General features: G+C 32.7%; 1 long non-coding RNA gene across 2 annotated transcripts; it reads right to left on the minus strand.

Annotated features, from left to right (window-relative positions):
• Window positions 1-3,925: 3,925 nt before the first annotated feature.
• Window positions 3,926-7,178, minus strand: LOC130463879 (uncharacterized). 2 transcript variants are annotated; one of them, XR_008924070.1, is made up of 5 exons: window positions 6,952-7,178; window positions 6,732-6,883; window positions 5,416-5,577; window positions 4,722-4,877; window positions 3,926-4,290 (listed from the first exon to the last, which is right to left on the minus strand). It is a non-coding gene; the product is annotated as an uncharacterized lncRNA (long non-coding RNA). The 2 variants fall into 2 exon arrangements; XR_008924069.1 differs by lacking the exon at window positions 3,926-4,290 and having other exon boundaries at window positions 4,380-4,877; window positions 6,952-7,177.
• Window positions 7,179-22,578: the final 15,400 nt, after the last annotated feature.

Raw genomic sequence — 22,578 nt, forward strand, 5'->3', positions numbered from 1 at the left:
ACAAGCATAGAGTAAATGAAACTAAAACATGCATCACTCACTAAGTACTAATCAACATGCAAAAGCCATATAATACTTAACAAACAATCATGAGACACAAGACTCGACTCTTGACTCGACTCTTGACTCGACTCTTGACTCACAATTTAATTAGAATAAGCTTCGAACGGGCCAAAAGAATAATCCACAAAGGGAAAAGGTGATGGGAGCCAACCATACGCCAAATATAATAATAATAAAATCGGGCCATACCGACGGAATTCCTGCACATAATATAAATGAAACAACGTCTTGTATCATTAGTAGGAGTACGAGCTTTCCGGCAAGACTCCCCCCATTGTTCATACTCAAGGTATATACATTCCAAGAGTTTTGAAGCTTGTTCCGGTTGCACTTTACGTTTATTAATATTTTAATAAAGGCGAACTCAAGACTCGACAACATGCATACATACCATTAATAAACAACAACCAAAACAATCTTATTTTAATGCTTTAAGACTTGTGATCAACCAAGCAAGACACTTGTGATATTACTACCATGTTCCTCCTCACCAAAGTGAGACTCCACATCATGCACATTAACATGAGGGTTGTGCCCTTGCACGACAAATCCTAATTCATTTCATACATAATATTCCCAACTGAACCCTACATGTGCGGTGGCTTACGTGAGCTAACCCTTCACATGTGGTAAAATAAATAGTACAACGAGGTACAAATAAATAGCTCAAAGTATGCTAGACATCCCGTACAATAGCATACAAATAAATAATCCATCCCTTGCATGTGAAGTAAACCATACATTCATAAATATTGAACAACATGATTGACAATGAAATCCATACTCATAATAAGTTCAACATGCTTGTTCAACAATTAATCCAATAACGGATTTTTCATGAAATGCCCCCGAGGTTTGTCTTAATGCACCAAATACCCCTAAACTTTTCAGAATGCACCAAATACCCCTGAGATTTAAAACAATAACACAAAATGCCCTTAGTGGGCATTTTCCGTCCATTCCGTTAAGTCACCGTTAACATTAATTTTTTTTTTTCCTCTTTTTTTTTTTTTAATTCTCTGTCTCTTTCTCTTTCCTTTTTCAATCTTCATGAACTTCACTCACAACCACCACCAAGCCACCACCAAACCCCATTATTTCACCTGAACTCAAGGAGAAGCTTTCTACTACTCCCCTTTCAAAGATTCAACTCAAACTCAAACAAACACATTCGATTTTCCTCTCTTCTCAAAATTCAGATCTACAACACAAGCCCTAACAAAAAAATTAATCCCCAAATCGGGGATTTCAATCTAGCATTGCTGCTCGTCGTAATAATCGGAACGGAGGGGGAAGTGCAGGGGAAGGAAATGTCGCCGACGAGGAAGGGGGAATGGGGTTTGGTGGTGGCGGCAGTGAGGAGCAGTGAGGAAGTGCGGGGGAGGAAACCCGGGGGGAGGGGTTTGGTGGTGGCGGCATTGAAGGTCAGTGCGGGGGAGGGAAACGCCGGGGGGTGGGTTTTGGTGGTGGCTGCATTGAAGTTCGTGGCAGCTTTGTTCAATTTGTTTTTGGTCACAGTTTTTGGTGGTGGCGGCGATACCATACATACAGTGCTAACATGGAAGCTCTCTCTCTCCTCTTCTCTCTATCCTGATCAACAATTTCCCTCTTTCAATTTTTATTTTTCAAACCCCTATTTTTTAGGAAACCCTAGAATTCAATCACCAACTGTTTATCTCTCTCCTCTCGAATTACATCCTTAATTCTTCTCATACATTGTTGAATCGATTACGCCTGCAAATTCGTTTGATCGGCGATGAAGAAGCAAGCAGTTTTTGGTCTTTTTTTTTTTTTAATAGTGAATTAGATTTTTTAGGGGCTTAATTTTCTTTTAGATACTAGTTAATTAATTTTTAGGGGTTTAATTAATTAATTAAGTGTTAATATTAGAATTAGTAAAGAAAATGGTTGAGTAAGGGCAAAAAAGTAAATTCATGATAACGGTGACTTAACGGAATGGACGGAAAATGCTCATTAAGGGCATTTTGTGTTATTGTTTTAAACCTCAGGGGTATTTGGTGCATTCTGGAAAGTTTAGGGATATTTGGTGCATTAAGACAAACCTCGGGGGCATTTCATGAAAAATCCGATCCAATAAATCCAACATCACAAATCACATGCTCGTTCACCAAAATAAACATGATTCCACATAATGTAATTCACATCATCAACAATCATGTAATGTCATTGACAAAAAGGTGTGGTAGCCCTAGACTTGTACGTACCTTGAATACCTAAGCGTAGGGGCCACTTTGCAATAACGAGCACTCAACTAGAAATCACCTCCTATCATCAAAATAATGAAACTTAAATTATTTCCATGTTCATTAAATTTCCAGCAACTTTATAAAAATTAAAACCTCCTTTAGACTTTAGAATTCAATCGTTTTTCAATAATAAAATCGTCTCAATTTCAAAATCAATCCCTAGTACGAAAACATACTTTTTCCGCCTTTAAAATCAATAAGAATCGACACTTTAAACCTTTATTCAAATATAAAAATATAATTGATTATCATAATTAAAATCATCACCTAATTATGCTAATCAATTGACTCATTAGGTCTAGGTTAAAACCCTAACTTGAAAATCCCAATAACACTAGTTTAATATCATAAAAATCAATGCTTTATTAAATAAACAAATCTGAAAATTCATCCTTTGATAATTAAAACAAACCTAATGAATCACAACACACAAATCCTCAAACCACGGTATTCATAACCGGTTCCCAGCATTTTAATTACTCAAAACAATATTAATATAATAATTTAAAATACGGAATTTAAATAGAATAGGTAAGGAAGAAGAGAATTATACCAATCCGGCCTATAGCACGGAACAACCACGAATTAATGTGATTGGGCGAAAAAGAAATCGAATACGAACGAATAACACACACACACGACCGTGTGTGTGCGCAACAAGAGCGACGAGCAGCAGGGCGCGAGCGGGGAGAGGGGGCGCGCGCGCGCTGGGCGCGAAGGAGAGCGAGAGGGAGAGCGGGCAGCGCTGTGCGCGAGGGCACGAGCGAGAGAGAGGGGCAGCAGGGGTGTGCACGAGCACACGAGCAAGGGGCAGCAGGTGTGCACGAGTGCACGAGAAAGGGACAGCAGCAGCGCACGAGGCTCGCTGCGGCTGCGGGCAAGAGAGGAGAGGCGAGGGCAGTGTGTGGGCGAGGGCGGGCGAGCACGGGCGAGCACGAAGGCTCGAGGCCGAGGCCGTGCGGGTGCCGAGCAAAGAGAGGAGAGGAGTGAGGTGCAAGAAATCAAAAAGGGGCTTTATGAAATTTTAGGGGTTCATTTAATGATGGGGGAGTCTATTTATAGGCTCCCTAATTCCTTGATGGCCTAGGCTTAGGATATTTGAGTTGGGCTTAGGAATTAAATGAATTGGGCTAGCTTAGGATTTAAATTAAACTGTTTGGATTGGGCTTGATTAATAAAACGAATTGGACTTTTTATTTAAAACCGAAGCTTTAAAAATCATTTGCAACTCATTTAATTTCCCGACTCAAGAATTAAATCGTTTCGTAATTAATTAAAATAATAAATATTCTAATTAATTAAAATACATTAAATGCAATGCGTTTAAATATTATTTAAACGATAATAAATCGTAAAATACTTTATAAATATAATAAAATATATTTATAAATATTATAAAAATACGAGGTATTACAATATAAGTTCAGACAAAATAAGTCAAATAGAACGGAGCCTTAGTTCTAGCCGACCAATGAAATTAATATGGGACTTGTGCGTGGCCATTATGTAAAGTTGAAAAAACATCATGTAGAGCATATAACCAAAAGAAGGAACAAACAGTAATAGGAAAATAAATGAACATCCCCTATGAAAAATTGTAGCGCTTAATGTTTACAAAAGATGTAGAAAGGTATTCTTTAGGAACATGAAGTGTTGAAGAGTCCTCGTGTTCCAATAAAAACTCTTAGCACATGAGGTCTTACTACATAGAAAAAGTTGTATCCTATTCCATATGCAAAATGAAGAAATGTTTGACGGCAAAAGAAGCACGGGCATTATACAACATGACCAGGAAATGTTTGAAAACCGTTTAGTTTATACACATTAGAAGTTGGATAGGGAATGGCTAGAAAAAGGGGTCTTCCAAGCACTGGAGCCTAATTTCATGCACCGGTGGCATATGGAAGAGAAGTTCCCTCAATAAGGACAAGGTTGTCGTTAGTAGTGCCTTCAACACGTCCTGCAATAACAAAAAAAATACCAAATACTGTAAATTAAATAAACTTCTACACATAATACCAAAGTACTGTAAAATAAACACCCATAAAATGACCAAAAGTACCCCTGAAATCACCAGCAATGCTGCAATAATAATAGGTATTTAAGGCGCACTTTACTGGAATGTATAATCACCAGAAATGCTGCATAATACATTCAAGGTTATCCCCAATCCTCCTACATGGAAATCACCACTTTACAGCTCGTGTAATACATAAATTGGTGTTTCTAAGCTAAAATTTACTCTACAAATTTCAGGCAGATCAATGTTTATCTAAACAATAGAGAAGTTTGTTTATGAAAACTCAAGCGAGAAGGAAAGGCAAAAAAACAAAAGAAACTACACAACTATTAGATGCAAAGTATTTGATGTAGTTGTTGGTAGTTTTAGACCTGGACTCAAGCCTACACAAAAAGCAAACTGGTAGCATAATTCGCGCCTAGAGGTCGTAATGCACAATTTCCTCCGATGAAGGTGACACCACCAACTCGTTCCTATGCTTCTCGAATGTTAGCTTCACAATTTTAAAGATATCTAAGTAGCTTATCCTGCAACCAGAATTATGAACATTAGCAGTTTGCTTCACAAAAGGATTCCTCAGCAAGTTGAGATGCTACCATAAAATACTTGAGAAGCATAACATTAACACGCAACTATGCATCATTCAAACGGCAACAAGTTTTCAAACATTGTCTTAAAATCACATAACGAAGACTGATAAAAATCCAGTAACAGGTTTGAGGAAGTGAAACTGTACGGGGCCTAACACCTAAGAACTAACAAGTCGCTTACATGGTCGCACATTGTTACAATGCACAAGAATAATACTAGCAAGGCAATGATAATATTATTTCAAAAGAAAGAATTCACGATTCATTCAATTATTCTTACTTTAAAGAAATGCAAGAGCGACATGAAAAAGGGCTATTGAAATCATGAATGATTACAAGATATAGGCTTTTTCTTCTTTGTGGTGCAGGCAAACCGGCTAAGTTTGGCTAGTAAGCATTTCAAAAAACTTGCATTATAAGTCCACAATTATTGGATTTAAAGTGTTAATTATAAGTGAAGGTGAAATCAACATACTTCTCCTCTATTAAGGTCTCGTCAACTTTCTCAATAGTTTTCTAAGAACCCCTGTCATAGTGCCTCCATCACGTCCTACAACATTAAGCCAGATTGCCAAATCCACAAACGGGTACTTCTTATTGTCAGGACTCAGGAGCTCCAAACGCAAAGGAGTCAAGCCTGCAATATAATTTTCAACATTAACTACGAAATTCAAAACAATCAACTGAAAAAAGTAATAAGAGTTAGTCGTCAATCAAAATTATAGCAAGAAGTCCATTCATAAATATACAGGAAAATGCTGTAAAATGAAAGAAAAACAAAAAGAAGCATAATCAAGCTTTTATTTATCGATTATTAAGCAATGGTCGGTTTGAGCACCACTCGCATACATAGGACTGTATTCACCAGAGGATGAACTAATGTACTTCGTATGTACTTGTCAGTTATTTGTTTGAGTGATTGGTGGATATTTGAATCAATCAATCATGGTGGTTTTGTGGAAGAAATACAATATCATTAGAGAAACACGAAATATAAATTTCAAAACAGTAAAACCCAAATTAAATCAATCAAGTCAATTCAGTAAAAGAGGAAGAAGTGAACATGTGAAATCTTAAAAATCTAAGCAACGGATTGACCCACACAACATATAGGTTATTTTTGTTTTGTATTCTTATTAGAAATACCTTCGGAAGCTGACTATGATCTTCATAAGCAACTTCTTCCCCTCAAAACATAGATTAGACCTCTGGAAGTCCAAAGTCTTCAAACTATTTAACCTTAGTAGGTGAGCACCAAGGACTAAATTCTAGAGAGAATAGTGTCTCAGACAAACATCTTCACGATTTATTTTCATCTTCAGTAAAAACATTGAATCAAAAAAGAATAATCAACCTTGCACAAAAATGGAAAACCTCTGAGAACCCAGACGGAGATCAACGCCTCTACTTCTTTCATGGAAAGGTTGGTTCAGTTCTAATTTCCAAAGAGGAATATAAAAAAAGGACCCAGTATAGGTACCCTATGAGTCAATGTTTGAGGTTTCGGTTTAGTGGATCTTACAAAAAAAAGCACGTACTCCTTCTTTAACGGAAGATAAACCTATTTCCAAGAATATGTTTATATGGAAGTAAAAGTAATTTTTCTAGCTAGTAGAACATATATTTGACAATACTTTCAGAGTTACATAATGCACTGTCACTTAGTTGGAAACACTCATAATCCATTTAGATGGGCCTTAAGATACATCAACATGACAACATTCTTGATCTCCCTATTGCACTTGAACTAAAGGTATAATCTTGATTGATTTAGTTTGATTCAGACTATACCTTTATAAAAAAATCTGAAGATATTTCCACAAACCTAATTAACAAAACCAAGCTTCGATCTTCTTCCTCGTCTTCTTCATATTCTTCATTTTCGTCGTCTCCGTATCCATCGAAATACTCCATTTGCGGAGACCGTTTATCAATTCATCACTCTGCCGATTCAAAACATTAAAAAAATGGTAATTCTAGAACAAAATGATTTTAAGAGAGAAAGGGAAACCTGAGAGGAACGTCATCGAGAAGCTCGACGAGCAGGGATAGTTTAGAGAAGATGGAGTTGGTGAGGAGGGGAGAGAAGTTTTTGAGGTTAAAGATGATACTCCGTAATAGGTAATCAGAAGATGGGTGAAGCAACAGAGAATGTGGTGGAGTTTAGTTGGTAAGGCGGTTGTCGTAGAGATTGAGGGAAGAGGACATAGACAAATCAGAGAAGGTATGTGCAAGGGAGAGCGGGTGAGAGGGAAGAAACGTAAGTGCAGATCTATAAGGGTAAATTAGTCAAAACACTATTCTTAAGAAAACTCTTATTTTTTAGAAGAAGGATTTTAAGGGCATGACAGTCTTTTTACTGTTCCAAAGAGCCATTTACTTTTAAACGGGTTATGATTTGGCTACAAACTAGATAAACAACACCTAAATTGTGTTTATATTTATTGTATCCTATTGATGTTGCTTATGTTTAAGGTGTAAAATAAGTCTGGTGCATTATATCTGAACATTCATGTTGCTGTTTCTATTTTAAGGTGTAAAATAAGCAATGGTGGATTGAATCTGAAATTAGTATTGTTGCTTCTTTTTTGAGTGAACTCCTAATGTTTATATTTACTGTTGTTGTTGTTGTTGTTGTTGTTGTTGCTACTGCTTAGGTTTTAAGGTTTTAAATATGTTTTATATCTTGTGATAGATTGAATCTTAACATTTCAAGATGATCAGAGTTATATGTGCAGAAGCAAGCTAATTAAAATAAGGGTAGTTGAGTTGTTAGCATGTTGTCTAAAACTCTAAAGTTCTTTTCATAGATTGAATTGATATGGAAGGTTGAATTCTTGTTTGCGCAAGTTCGAATTTAGGGTAACACTTCTCTTGCGGTAATATTTCAAGCAACACCATTAGGCTTGTATAAGTTACTACTAAGTTCAATGATCACTGTTTGAAATTTAATTATTTCTTTATAGGCCGGTTTTGGTATATTCAGCGCATCCTTTTTGTTTTTCATTAAACCTTTTCACTGGAAATAGTCTCCTACATGCCTGGATAAAGATTGTGGATGGGAGGGGTTGTAGGTTATGTGATTTAAACTCGGTTAAAAGTGTCGGACATGGCCGTACATGTTTGCCCTATGTTAGGAGTGTCAGATGCGACTTCTGCATATAGATTTTACATGATTTTAGTCCAATATAAGTGTCTAGGTGTCAAACTAATGTTTGAGTGTTTAGTATTAAAACTTAAAAGGGGTATTTTAGGTGAAAGAAAGAGTCAAGAGTACCCATAGGCTTTAGGACTCGTTGAAATGTGCATATTTCATTCATGAGCAATTTATCTACTGATTGTCCTGTAATTGTACTTGACTGAAAACAGTCAACTGCAATTGCAGGACAACCATCAGATCAATTGCCCATCAATGAAATACGCGAAAAGTTAAATGCAGTGCATGAAGTGTTTTCATGACACCATATTCTTTGTATCTGGTCAGAATTCTTCGTAAACTTTTTCATGTTCCTATGTCAACAAGAGAAAGCCTTATGTAACACATTATCCCATCTTTGGATTAGTTTTCCTTATCGTACTTGAATGTGTGTGAATAACCTTATCACTAATCTTCTTACCTTTTATGTGCTTTAATCAAGGATAATGTTTGTTAGCACTTGGGAGCCTCATTCTGCTATGTTGATAGTCTCCCCATTAATTATGCATTGATTTTTCTTTGTTATTGTTTACTTCTAAAACCTATTTTCCTTAATAGTTCTATGATTTTTTAATGTATTAACTTGCCCTGTTGTCATAGTTTACTAGTAGTTGAATTGAAATCCCATTCTTCTTTTCTAGAAAAGACTTTCCTTCCATCATAACAGGTTCATCAACTGCCTGTAATCTACAGGAAATTCCACAGAAAAGTTAATTGCATTAGAAGAGAACAGTTGGAGACTAGCCAACAAACAAGTCATAAAATGAAAAACCTTCATTTCAGGAGAATTCACCTTATGAAAATATAGTTCGGTTCTTTTAAGTCCTTTGATTCTTATATGAACCTTTACCTACTTCAATGTCACATATAGTTTCATACTAGTGATATTAATTATCTTACACTCTTTTGACTTGCAGAAAACTCATTATTTGGCAAACGGTGAAGTCGCACTTATTTGGGGAAGCACATGATGTTATCGACCTATAATATATTAGTTATTTCGTTGTGACATTGTGACATTGTGACATTGTGACATTGTAGTAGTTAATTAGTTATTTATCTTGTCATCTGCAGATTATTAGACATCATTTTTAAAGTTATTTAGATTATTAGACAACTACCTATCACCTATGTAATGACTTGTGACTTACACCGTATGAGTTATTTAGTTATAATATTAATTTCTTCTTATCTAGGATTTAAAAGTTATAATTGTAATTGTCAGTATGCTTGAAAGCGACAACTTTTGACAAGCCATATATAATTTACTTAATTATAGCATAAGATAATGTATAATCTATTTTGTGGCGACTATAATAGCCACTATAGACCGTGTGTCCGTGTGGATTGTTATCTTAGCAAATGTGTCAATTCCAAAAGTAATATATCATTTAAATTTGCTACAATAAATAACCTATAGTAGTGATTATGATCAATATAATAGGTATCCAATAGCGTCTATTGCATTCGCTACTATAACTACCAACAACAACGATTCTTTTGCTGTTAAAACTAATTTATTTGGTATGTGAACTTAGGGAATTACAACAATTATAATTGCTACAGTAAGCGATACAATTATACATATTATTTTGTATCAATTGTTTTGGTCTACCCCATTGAATGTAATAAGCGTTACTAAAGGCAATAGTATTAGTCATGGTGGCTATCGCCTTGAATAACTAATTGTTGGGGAATGCTTTCGTAACAAATACATTCTCTACAATAGAAAAAAAATTACCACGAAAACCGTTTTTTTCTTGTAGTGCAAGAATAAAGATATGATGATTATCAAAATCTTTACTTAATGACTTTAAATAATTAGTGCGATGGTAAAACAAATAAATTGCGTGTTATTGTAAATATACTCGAACATGAATCTCTTTATCTTTTTCCTCTCATTGCTCTGTATGTACCAATTTTTTTGGGAGATTGTGTATACCATTTCATTACATTTTATGTCAAGCAAGTATTAAAAAATAGAGTTCAATAAAGTTACATGAAAATTCGAAACGAAACAGAAATCCAATATACAATAGGATACTTGAATTGGTATGGTAATAGGATACTTGAATTGGTAAGGTAATATGATACATCCATAACCGAACATGTATTTCTTATTTTCTTTCTCTTATAGTTTTTATTGTACAAGGAAACTTGGGAGATTGTGTATAATATTTATTATAATTTATGTCAAGCAAGTGCCAAAAAGTAGGTTCAGCATAACTACTTGAAAACCCGAAATCCAATCAGATATGAGATTGGAAAAATAGGATACCTTAAAATCATATGTGCCATGTTTTGTGTTTGTGAGTATAACGAAAATATAAACTTATATACAAGATAATTTTTTATTAAACTACGGATGCACCAGAAGAAACATGTGTCACTCCTGGCGTGTTTTAGTATATAGTTATTCATTGATTGATTAATTATTGATTTTTTTGTTTGAAACTAAAAATAGTTCATTAATAAAAAGTCATACGACATCTACTAAAGAGATCTAAATCTATCAAATACATAACAAATCGAATGAAAATAAAACTCATTTTCTGCAAAACTACGATCACTGCACGTGGAACATATTGTATGCCCTCTAACACATCGTTGTTTGATACAACCTTCAACGAAGGGGTCTTTTGATCTGTTGTAGTTTTGATATTGAATTAAATCAGATTCAATTGATTGTAGACGTAGCACTGACATCTGATGGGACACCGCACAAATCTTCATCGCTGAATCAATTTCTCCTGCGAAATTAAATAATATTCTTCACTCGTACACCAGAAATTTAGGATCTTTACCTAAGAAAAATTCTCCCTAAAAGGAGAAAAAAAAACCCTGTATTTCGAGGGAGAACAGTTCCTCGTACAAGTAGGAAGTATTATTAAAACCCTAAAAAACAAACAAAGTAAAAGAAAAAAACAACAAAAAAAAAAAGATTGGGGCTTTTCACCGATAAAAATCGATAGAAGCCCCTTCGAAGTTCACTAATGGAGGCTAAGATTTGAGAGAGGGCGGGGATAGGGAGAACCGGAAAACGACGTTTTTTATATTAATTATTGATTGATGATTCTTAAAATAATGGATTTTTTTGATATTTACTACCTTTATAATACACAACTTTTGTATTTACTACCTTATGGAAATTTTATTTTAAATTACTACCTTAAAGTTCAATTTTTTTTATTTACTACCACTTTACAACTTTCTCAATTTATAATTGAGATATCTCTTTCGTTTCTTAATCATTTCAAATGATTCAAAAATCATTCTTCTCATTTATGTGGAAGGATTCCATAGGGATCGCTTTTAACATTTTGTAAAACGTAAAACAAATTAAATGTTATTTTAAAATTTTAAAATATTTATGAATTATCAAACGAATTTTTTTGAAATGTTAACTGACCGATCAAAATTATCTATGTCTATGTAATACCTAGTATTTTTACTTAGAAAAGGAAAATAATGAACTTTGAATCACTTTAAACGATTAAGAAACGAAAGTGATATTTTAATTGTCAAATGAGAAAACTGTAAAGTGGTGGTAAATAAAAAATGGTAAAATTAGGGTAATAATTTTAAATAAAAATTTCATAAAGGAGTAAATACAAAAGTGGTGTGTTTTTAAGGTAACTAGATTAGGTCCCGTGCACGCACGGTTATTTAAAATTTATTAATTAATCATCTTTTTTAACTGAAAAATTTATCCCTTAAATCTATTGGTAATTAATAAATCTCGAACGTATTCATTTTATTATATAACAATATGCAATTTCCTTTCTATTACGTATTATATATTTTATATGTTTAATATGATGATTTGACCAAATTAAATATTTGATATGCTTAATATGAACAAAATATTGAGTAAGAATGTTTTCTATTATTGATATGACGATCTGACTAAATATTACCAAAATTGTCTAATAATGTCATATTTAATAATCCAATAATTTTTTCTATTTATAAACATTTATACAAAAGGAAAGAAAATAAAAATAGAATAAAATAGATATTTTTTTTTTAGGAAATGATTTTTGGCGGGAAAAAATTGCACCAGAAATTAACACTTGTCATTCCTAGTGTCTCTTTTAGTATATAGTAACTAGTATAGTACCCGTGCGATGCACGGTTTTTATAATCTATACATAAATTTGTATGAAATCTGTTAGGAAATTATAACCAAATAGAGATTTTATATATTCTCCAAATTAAAATTAGTTACTGATAAGTTTATCATTGCTCATTTATCAAACCAATTAAAACAAATAAGAGTACATAGATAAAATTATTTTCATTCTCATTCACCACTTGTGTCAATCATAAATTTATCTCATCACTCTTTACTTCTATACTTATACCCACTTAATACTCGCAAAATCTCTCAATCAACTTTATTACCCGATCTCTTAACACCTACCTACACCATTTACTTTACTAAGTTAAAGATGACTTTTAGGAGAAGCGGGGCCTGCACACCCGTGCCCGCCTACAGTCCTAATACCCATCCCCTCCATCCACGATGGATCGATACCCACCCCTCTCAATCCCGTCTCGAGAGGTACGAAATAAAATTCATCACCTCTTCATCACTCCCCTCGCATGTATCTACACCCGCCTCAAACCCACACCTAGACTCAACTTTGGTAAAGGAGTTTTGAATTTTACAACTCTATTCTAGAGTCTTTGACAATTTGTTTGTCTAATTAAAGTAATTATATTTTATAATAGTTAAACAAAACATTATAATATATAAGTTAGTAGTAAATTTTATTTAATATATTCATAATCAATTAAGGATTAGAGACGCAGGCGGGTCCAATTTAAAATTCATTAATGCCCCGTCAACCACACCGTATACATTTTTAACCCCCACCGCCCACCAAACTTTCCTCCATCCCTGCCCACTTGTAGAGGATCCACGGGGGGATCTTTCCAAAAAATCCGTCCCACTAACAATCTGACATCCCTATATTCGATAAACCATCCACTTTTTTCCAACTAACTTTTAAATATATTGACATAAGTTTATTGAAGTATTTTAATTGATTGTATTAGCTATAATATTGATAAAAAAAACTATATTTAAAAGTGACATAGATAATTAAGATTGGGTGAGTGTTCACAAATCCAATCAATTCAATTCAAAATCTCCCCATCACCGAAGTGGGTACATGCATGTTATCCTTATACCCGTCTAGTAGTCTACCAACAACAAATCTCTATTTGTTAGTCAGCATTGGTCAACATTAGGCAATCATCTACGATTATCTTTGTCGTAAGCCCAATCTAATATCGAAACTCGCGCCATCATCAATTATGATGCACCATTTACATATACAAATTTAATTTTGCACAAAATTTTAATGTGACATTGCAATCATTTACATTAAGATATAAAAAAATTGCAAACATATTATTTATAAGAAAAGTTAATCATCTAAATCTTATGATTTTGGAAATAATTGATTACGATTAGTCGAAATTTCAATCAATATGCCCTTAAAACTTCAATAATATGAACGGATAAATTGTTATTCGTGCTTCATGTAAAAGTATTACGATAATGAGAATGTGGCAAAATTTATTTTTGATATTTAAGATTAAGTATAGGCTAGGGCCCATCATAAAAAGTACATGGCTAGGGGTCTCATTTTGTTAGTTAACATCGGGTCTATAAAATGTTTGAAACAACCTTGTTAAATATATTAAATCAAGAGTTATCATTGTTATGCATATCTTGATTTATTATATGACACAAATTCTTAAAAAGTTGATAGTATTATAATAATTTTATTGATAGTACATGTTCAACTATTATAAGATTTTCTATGTCGTTCGGCTATCAGAAATTTCATGCAAAGATTTTTCTTTGGATTACAAATAATAAACGATCAAAGGTAAACGTTCATGATACATTATTCACATCCATTATATGTAGTATGACACAATTTCTAAACAAAACATGATACTCGACTATTTACGTTATAACTTATAAGAGAGGAAAATCAGAGGGTGACATTTTTATCACCACGTTGATTTACCTCTCTTTTATTATAATATATGGAGTACTCCTTCCACTCTCGAATATTAGTCCTATCTGGAATCTTGTCACTATTCACAATTGAAGAAAATCTTCTAATTAATTTCCATACGTATTTCAAAGCATATTTATGTGAGATTTTATTTTGTTATTCTCAATATTTGGTTTAACAATATCCAAATGTTATACTTTTTTAACATACGTATTTGGAGATATTTACGTTTAATTATTGAGTTGAAACGGGTAAAAAAGTCAAAAGATGACTAATATTTAAAATCAGAGGGAGTATATAGATATATATTTAAATTAAGAAATTTATTGACATAAGTAAATAAGTACTTCGTAGTATGATCAATTATTACCACAAGTAATTAGAAGATTTTAGGAAAAATATATACGAAATATATTAATTATTAAGAAATAGAGTAGTAGATAGATTAGATTACACAAGTTTTACTCATGTTTAAGAAATTTACATAATTACTATCAACGACGATGATAATTGTTGAAATTAGTTGCTAAATATACTACATATAAAACAGTAGAATAATTGGCGGTTATATTTATCGAATTTAGTTGTTTAAATCTTATAGAGTACTATAGTAATTTTTTTATACACTCTTATAATCTTATTCACACTTGATTGATTCTCTTATTTATTTGTATTTTAATTATGTAAGTACAAATTAGTAGACTACTCTTAAATTTTTTTATAAAAATACTACTACGTACTCCACATAATGGATTAATTATTCGTAGTATAATGTTTATCTCTATTATATAAAGGAACAGCTGAGGGCATAAGAGTAAAACTACTTTTTCGTGTCCCCCTGTGAATTGACGAAATTACCCCCCTAATTAAACTCCCCAGCCTTTCACTCTCACATAATCACACATAGTTCGGCGTCCCCGACTCCCCCCTTCCTGCTCCCTCCCATTTTCTCTCTCCTTCCTCTTCATCTCTTCGATCTTCTTCCTCTAATCCTCTTCCACCAAACCCATCCTCCATTCCAAACCCTAAATAATTCGTGTCTCTTTCACCGCACACGCAGACTCTCTCTCTTCCGCCTCTCGCCTTCGCCATCGCCATCACCATCACCATCAGCGTCTGATCTTCTGGAGATGCGGGTGAGATTTCAACAATTTGTTCTATTTTTTATTTATTTTTTCCAATTGATTCTGGAGATTTTGTTGATTTGATGTTTTTTTCATTCTCAGTTCTTTCGATTTCAATTAATGAGAATTGGCAACTGCACTCCGTCGCTGTCTCCGCCCTGAGCAGTTCCGCTCTTTTCCTGCCTTTAAACCGATACTATTTCTCTCTATATTACATGAACTAGGGTTTTGATTTGTTTGTTTCGTTGATGTATAATAATTTCTTGATCTATTTATAGTCATGAATGATCAATTGTTTCTTCATTTTACTATCTTCAAGTTTGGTTTTGATTTTGGTTTTAGATGACAATCATTTTCAATACTGGTAAATTAAGTTCCAAATCACGCTCTTTTTCTCTCTTAGGTAAATCACTCAATTTCTTTCATTTCTTAAATCTTTCGATTTCAAATATGTAAGATTTTGGGGTTTCAATCTTCTTTTTTTTTTTTTAATTTTGCAGATTTTATGATTTAAATTTCTTTCAAAATCAAGGATTCATTGAAAATTTACCAGTATTTTCTGCAATTTTAAGTTAGATTTTTTTTATCTGTTTTTATTTTCTTTTGGGATTCTGCAATTTTGTTTTTTTGTGTGCTAATTTTAGTTTTTTTGTGTGTGCTAATTTCCTGATTTTGGAATTCACTAATTGATGTTTAATTGTGCATTTGGGGTTCGTGGAAAATTGTGATTAATTTTAACCATTAGCTCATTTTTAGAACGTATGTAATGTTTTAACTTGGTATTCGTTTCATTTCGCTGCCCCCTTCAATTCGTCTCATTTCGCTGCCCCCTTATATATGCATCCGAATCTTCTTCGTCTTATTTCTCTGCCCCCTTCAATTCGCTGGAATTCGGCTGCACCAACTGAAACTGTTGTTGATGAATCACATTTTATCATCAAACCCTCAATCTCTATTATATCAGGTAATTAAGGTTTTTGAATTGGGGATTTTTAAAATTAATAAATTGATTGAATGTTGAAATTTGAGAATGTCATTATAAATAAATTGACATAAATGTCATTATAAATAAACCCCTGATATTGGCATTAGATACATCAAAACGACCATAGCAGATTCGCATCTTTATCCCTGTTAGCTGCCACTTCCACCCTACTGTATGCAACTGCTATGCATATTAACTAAGTGGGCTGCATAGAAGTCTCAGTTTTCGTTCACGCCTCTCTTTGTTAAGTAACTGCCTTTCTAGACCTTTATAATGACAATTTTGTTGTTCAAATTGGTAGGAAGTGGTACAAATGTTCGAGAATGGAACAAAATGAGTTCCAAAGAACTTGGATACATCAATGATTCCTGAGCCTACCAAGGTGGCCCTTGAGAAGCTGAAGAAAAATGGTACTGTATTTTGTGATAATTTTGCATGTTCTGTGTTATGCTGCTTACATATCAGAAAATTGGTATTTTAACAATTGTGATGTTCCTTGGATTTGCTTGGTTGTATTTTAACAATATATCTTCTCTCTCTCCTGTCTTATTGATTAAGGGCTTAAGTCGTATTGATTGTTCGCTTAAGTCTTATATCCTAGAAATTTAAGATAGTCATGCATGTTAGTTCGTCACTAATTAGTCATTTTATTCATGTCTCATGATTATCTTTTCTAATTAGTCATGTCTTTACTATGCAGAAATTTAAGATAGTCCAGAAAAGTACATTTTGAGATAGTCTAGAAATTTAAGATAATCATGAGAAAAGATAATCCAGAAATTTAAGATAGTCATGCATGTACTTTACTATGCAGCTGTAACAAGTTGTATTCCTATTATTCGATATCTGAACTCAAAAAGCAGAAAATCATGCACACATGTATTAGACACCTAGGAACATAAGAAATTTGCTTCCAAATAAGACCACAATGAATAACCTGTAAGATTGAAGTTGATCTCTTTGAAAACATTGCCAACACTTTGATCTTCTACAGACGTCATGCCTGACATTGATGCTGGACTGGGATGGTCTATTGGCTTCCGAAATTTTTCATGATGCAGGATTTGCAGGTGAAACAAAATTTGAATCATTGATCTTTCTAAGTGAGCCACTAAAAAAGAATAGCTACATAAACTTGGAATATAATGTTGACTTACATTCCTGTCACTGAAGCTTGACATAATTGTGGGTCCATTCATTATATATTTTGTTGAATCAAATTAATTGCTCTCTGTAGAAATCCATCGACTCAAGCTTTCTGCTAAACAACATCCTTCGGAAAGAGAGGCTATGCTTGAGACTGATCTTCTCTCGCAAATTAAACCTTTCTTTCCTTTGGTCTTTACAATCAATTGGAAAATTTTCAAATGCCTCATGCTTCCTTTTAATGTACGTGAGTCCCAGGTGATCAAACAAATCCGTCCTCTAGAAGAAGCTTCCCAAATGACATTCCTGATAATAGAGTTGACAAAGATCGAACCAAATTCCTAGGAGATGGTTGGCTGTAGAGAACATTGTTGATGTATTATATGATGGTCAGTTAGCAATGTCTCTTCACATTCAAAATGACTTTGGATATCAGCTGGTAAGATATCAGCTCATTCTTTTAAATCTTTTGCACTATTTTCCCCTTTATATCTTGAAATTCTTAGAAGCAGGGTTTGGGATTGATAACTGCTGACTTGATTGAATAACCTTCAGAGAGAGTTAAAATACTATTCTTTGGGTATGCATTTTAATATGTAGTTTTTTGGGTTAATAGATGTGAGTTGGTGGGTTTTTTTGTTGAAAGAGTGTTTAATTTGTAAGTGTTTTATTTTAATTGTTGCAGGAGTTCGTGTTTCATCTACTGAGTTCATATAGTTTGAAGAGAAATCGTTGTTGCAATACGGTTATACGGAGTATATAAATTTCTTTATCTATGGCAAGACGACACGTGTAAAATTTATAACACGGGTTCAGAATTTAGATTAATACGAAGTATATGTTTTTGTTTCATTTTGTTGGATTTGACCCAAGTTGGATCTGTATTTAATTTTTGACACCAAGGAAAATCGGTGATTGCTTATCTATATTGTTTTATTTTTTTTCTTTCCTTTCTTTTTACAGTGTCGTTTGCCTTCAAAATTAAGGAATTGATGCGTAAGAAAGTTTATATGTAATGGAGATAAAACTAATGTAAAATGTTTATTATTTTGTATTATTATGTAAATTCTTACATACATATTCTTGATTGATGCAACTGTTGTGATTAGTTAAATATGAACTTAGATTGCAAAATTGTCCTATAGTATGACTTTAATATTTTTAAATATGAACTTTACGAATATTTTCTTGCCTAATATTTGTTGTAATTAGTTGTAATAATAAAATATTAAGTTTTTATAAAATTTCGCACGCATCGCGTGCATATAAGACTAGTATATTATACTAAAAGAGAGGAAATCAATGTGGTGATGACAAATGTCACTCATTGATTGGCCTCTCTTTTAGATTAAAAAAATTATAAAAAATAAAACATTTTATAATTATTTTGTTAACTTTCACCTCATAAGAATATTTGATTCTATTTTCCTTAAACAAATCACTCTATACATGGGAAATGTTGTGTAAATTATATTTTCTATACTTTCATAACAAATATAACCAATTTAAGATTATCTTTTTATAAAAGGAAACATTGCTATGTTTAGACATTTAGCCAACCATATAAAATTTCGATTTAGATAGTACATCATATAAATAAAGAAATACGGAAACTCATTCCTTAAAATATGGACTAATTTATTTATAATATATTCAGTATCGATTAGGAAATTCTTATTTTAACACAATTAAATGACACATAAAAATATGATCAACCAATTAGTACAAAAGATGTATTTATTTTATCAAAATAAACCAACACATACTTGATCATTAATATATCAAGCTAGCTAAATACGGTAAAACAAAATTGAAATGACATATATAGCTAAGTCTTAAACTTAATTTTTTAATATGTATATTGACATTTTACTTAGGCATGTACTATGTATCTACTAATGTTTTAATTTCTAGCACCATTAAAAAATCTTGAACTTTTTATCTTACAAAAGTATACACTCTTGATTTATTAATTTAATAACCATTTTCTAATTATATATTACGAACGTTTTATAGACAAATTTGTCAAAAGTTGGTGGGAAAGTTTGCACAAGAAAGTGACACGTGTCACTCATGGTGTTTGTTTTAGTATAAGGTAACTAGTCTTATATGCACGCGATGCGTGCGAAATTTTAAAAAAACTTAATATTTTATTATTACAACTAATTACAACAAATATTAGGCAAGAAAATATTCGTAAAGTTCATATTTAAAAATATTAAAGTCATACTATAGGACAATTTTGCAATCTAAGTTCATATTTAACTAATCACAACAGTTGCATCAATCAAGAATATGTATGTAAGAATTTACATAATAATACAAAATAATAAACATTTTACATTAGTTTTATCTCCATTACATATAAACTTTCTTACGCATCAATTCCTTAATTTTGAAGGCAAACGACACTGTAAAAAGAAAGGAAAGAAAAAAAATAAAACAATATAGATAAGCAATCACCGATTTTCCTTGGTGTCAAAAATTAAATACAGATCCAACTTGGGTCAAATCCAACAAAATGAAACAAAAACATATACTTCGTATTAATCTAAATTCTGAACCCGTGTTATAAATTTTACACGTGTCGTCTTGCCATAGATAAAGAAATTTATATACTCCGTATAACCGTATTGCAACAACGATTTCTCTTCAAACTATATGAACTCAGTAGATGAAACACGAACTCCTGCAACAATTAAAATAAAACACTTACAAATTAAACACTCTTTCAACAAAAAAACCCACCAACTCACATCTATTAACCCAAAAAACTACATATTAAAATGCATACCCAAAGAATAGTATTTTAACTCTCTCTGAAGGTTATTCAATCAAGTCAGCAGTTATCAATCCCAAACCCTGCTTCTAAGAATTTCAAGATATAAAGGGGAAAATAGTGCAAAAGATTTAAAAGAATGAGCTGATATCTTACCAGCTGATATCCAAAGTCATTTTGAATGTGAAGAGACATTGCTAACTGACCATCATATAATACATCAACAATGTTCTCTACAGCCAACCATCTCCTAGGAATTTGGTTCGATCTTTGTCAACTCTATTATCAGGAATGTCATTTGGGAAGCTTCTTCTAGAGGACGGATTTGTTTGATCACCTGGGACTCACGTACATTAAAAGGAAGCATGAGGCATTTGAAAATTTTCCAATTGATTGTAAAGACCAAAGGAAAGAAAGGTTTAATTTGCGAGAGAAGATCAGTCTCAAGCATAGCCTCTCTTTCCGAAGGATGTTGTTTAGCAGAAAGCTTGAGTCGATGGATTTCTACAGAGAGCAATTAATTTGATTCAACAAAATATATAATGAATGGACCCACAATTATGTCAAGCTTCAGTGACAGGAATGTAAGTCAACATTATATTCCAAGTTTATGTAGCTATTCTTTTTTAGTGGCTCACTTAGAAAGATCAATGATTCAAATTTTGTTTCACCTGCAAATCCTGCATCATGAAAAATTTCGGAAGCCAATAGACCATCCCAGTCCAGCATCAATGTCAGGCATGACGTCTGTAGAAGATCAAAGTGTTGGCAATGTTTTCAAAGAGATCAACTTCAATCTTACAGGTTATTCATTGTGGTCTTATTTGGAAGCAAATTTCTTATGTTCCTAGGTGTCTAATACATGTGTGCATGATTTTCTGCTTTTTGAGTTCAGATATCGAATAATAGGAATACAACTTGTTACAGCTGCATAGTAAAGTACATGCATGACTATCTTAAATTTCTGGATTATCTTTTCTCATGATTATCTTAAATTTCTAGACTATCTCAAAATGTACTTTTCTGGACTATCTTAAATTTCTGCATAGTAAAGACATGACTAATTAGAAAAGATAATCATGAGACATGAATAAAATGACTACTTAGTGACGAACTAACATGCATGACTATCTTAAATTTCTAGGATATAAGACTTAAGCGAACAATCAATACGACTTAAGCCCTTAATCAATAAGACAGGAGAGAGAGAAGATATATTGTTAAAATACAACCAAGCAAATCCAAGGAACATCACAATTGTTAAAATACCAATTTTCTGATATGTAAGCAGCATAACACAGAACATGCAAAATTATCACAAAATACAGTACCATTTTTCTTCAGCTTCTCAAGGGCCACCTTGGTAGGCTCAGGAATCATTGATGTATCCAAGTTCTTTGGAACTCATTTTGTTCCATTCTCGAACATTTGTACCACTTCCTACCAATTTGAACAACAAAATTGTCATTATAAAGGTCTAGAAAGGCAGTTACTTAACAAAGAGAGGCGTGAACGAAAACTGAGACTTCTATGCAGCCCACTTAGTTAATATGCATAGCAGTTGCATACAGTAGGGTGGAAGTGGCAGCTAACAGGGATAAAGATGCGAATCTGCTATGGTCGTTTTGATGTATCTAATGCCAATATCAGGGGTTTATTTATAATGACATTTATGTCAATTTATTTATAATGACATTCTCAAATTTCAACATTCAATCAATTTATTAATTTTAAAAATCCCCAATTCAAAAACCTTAATTACCTGATATAATAGAGATTGAGGGTTTGATGATAAAATGTGATTCATCAACAACAGTTTCAGTTGGTGCAGCCGAATTCCAGCGAATTGAAGGGGGCAGAGAAATAAGACGAAGAAGATTCGGATGCATATATAAGGGGGCAGCGAAATGAGACGAATTGAAGGGGGCAGCGAAATGAAACGAATACCAAGTTAAACATTACATACGTTCTAAAAATGAGCTAATGGTTAAAATTAATCACAATTTTCCACGAACCCCAAATGCACAATTAAACATCAATTAGTGAATTCCAAAATCAGGAAATTAGCACACACAAAAAAACTAAAATTAGCACACAAAAAAACAAAATTGCAGAATCCCAAAAGAAAATAAAAACAGATAAAAAAAATCTAACTTAAAATTGCAGAAAATACTGGTAAATTTTCAATGAATCCTTGATTTTGAAAGAAATTTAAATCATAAAATCTGCAAAATTAAAAAAAAAAAAAAAAAGATTGAAACCCCAAAATCTTACATATTTGAAATCGAAAGATTTAAGAAATGAAAGAAATTGAGTGATTTACCTAAGAGAGAAAAAGAGCGTGATTTGGAACTTAATTTACCAGTATTG

The sequence above is a fragment of the Spinacia oleracea genome, chromosome 6 (assembly GCF_020520425.1).
Source record: "Spinacia oleracea cultivar Varoflay chromosome 6, BTI_SOV_V1, whole genome shotgun sequence".
Lineage (NCBI taxonomy): Eukaryota > Viridiplantae > Streptophyta > Magnoliopsida > Caryophyllales > Amaranthaceae > Spinacia > Spinacia oleracea.